Source organism: Octopus bimaculoides, chromosome 23, assembly GCF_001194135.2.
Source record: "Octopus bimaculoides isolate UCB-OBI-ISO-001 chromosome 23, ASM119413v2, whole genome shotgun sequence".
NCBI classification, from domain to species: domain Eukaryota; kingdom Metazoa; phylum Mollusca; class Cephalopoda; order Octopoda; family Octopodidae; genus Octopus; species Octopus bimaculoides.
In genome coordinates, this window is record NC_069003.1 from 8,772,122 (window position 1) to 8,774,000 (window position 1,879).

Sequence of the window (1,879 nt, forward strand, 5' to 3'; positions counted from 1 at the left end):
TGCGGTTTCGATTCCCAGACCGGGCGTTGTGAGTGTTTATTGAGCGAAAACACCTAAAGCTCCACGAGGCAGGGGATGGTGGCGAACCCTGCTCTACTCTTTCAACACAACTTTCTCTCACTCTTGCTTCCTGTTTCTGTTGTGCCTGTAATTCAAAGGGGCCAGCCTTGTCACACTGTGTCGCGCTGAACATCCCCGTGAACTATGTTAAGGGTACACGTGTCTGTGGAGTGCTCAGCCACTTGCACGCTAATTTCACGAGCAGACTGTTCCGTTGATCGGATAAACTGGAACCCTCGACGTCGTAAGCGACGGAGTGCCAACAACAAGCAATCTTTAGCAATGATGTGGCAACGGAATATTCAGTGTAACGGTTTCACATTTTAACAAGACCAACAATTTTGAGAGGAATGAAAGCCCAGTGCATCGAGCAGGTATTCCATGAGTTACGACAACGGAAGCTCGATCAACAAGACAACGTACTTGAAATTAATGTTCAAGTGGCTGTGTACTCCACAGACGTGTATTCTTAACTTAGTTCTCAGAGAAATTGAATGTGACACAAAATGACGAGCCTGGCTGTTTGAATAACAGGTGACAAACTCAGCTGATTAGACGGGAGTAACGTCATAGTATCTTGCTTATGACACAATGCGCCACCGGCAATCGAACGCAGGACCTTACCATTATGAACCGAATACCCTGACTGTTTGAATTAACTTGTTTGTAGAAGTCAGCTGGGAAGTCTTTCCAATGAACATAGTTGATAGTTGGGTGGCATTTAAATTCCCAAACTTTGTCCCAGGTTAGTTATTAATAGTATTAATATATCGCTACGTTCTGAGTTCAAATCCCGCCGAGGTTGACGAAATGCTTAGCGGTATTTCGCACGTCGCTACGTCCTGAGTTCAAATTCTGCTGAGGTCGACTTTGTTTTTCATCCTTTCGGGGTCGATAAATTAAGTACCAGTTGCGTACTGGGGTCGTTCTAATCGACTGCCCCACCGGCCAAAAATGAAATTTCGGGCCTTGTGCCTAGAGTAGAAAAGATCAATACTAATATTTCCATTCAGGCGGCGAACTGGTAAGGTAACACGTTCTCTGGCATTTCTTCTGACTTTATGTTCTCAGTTCAATTCCTGCCTTTCATCCTTCTGGGATCGATAAATTAATTACCATTTGTGTACTGGAGTCGATGTAATCGACTATCCGACCCCCATATTTCGTGCTTTGTGCCTATAGCAGAAAGTACTACTACTACTGCTACTACTACTACTACTACTACTACTACTACTACTACTACTACTACTACTACCATTATCATTATTATCTGCAGAATCAAGCTGGCGAGCTGCCAGAATCGTTAGCGCGCTGGAGGAAATGTTTAGCAGTATTTCTCCCGTCATTCCGTTCTGAGTTCAAATTCTGCCAAGTTCGATTTTGCCTTTTATCCTTTCGGGGTCGATAAAATAAGTACCAGCCGAACACTGCGTGTCAATGTAATCGACTTAAACCATCTCCCCGAAATTGCTGGCCTTGTTCCAAAATTTGACTTCAATATTGCTATTACTATCATTCACGTTGCCGTTTCTGATGCATTTGTAATTGTTGTTGTTGTTGTTGTTGTTTATAATAGCAGTCTGGCCACGACAGCCACCAACAGCAGTAACAGCAACAACACTTGTTGTGTAGCAGTATCCATAAAGTGAAGCAACCACTCTAGATCGATATGACACATGCAGTAACATAGTATACAGTAATGAATGATCTATTTGGTGATTTTTATTGAGAGAAGTATAGATGAGCGAAACGGTATAGAATGTATTAGCAGCGAGAAATACTCTTTAGTGGCTGTGTTTGATTAACCAAATAAGGGTTT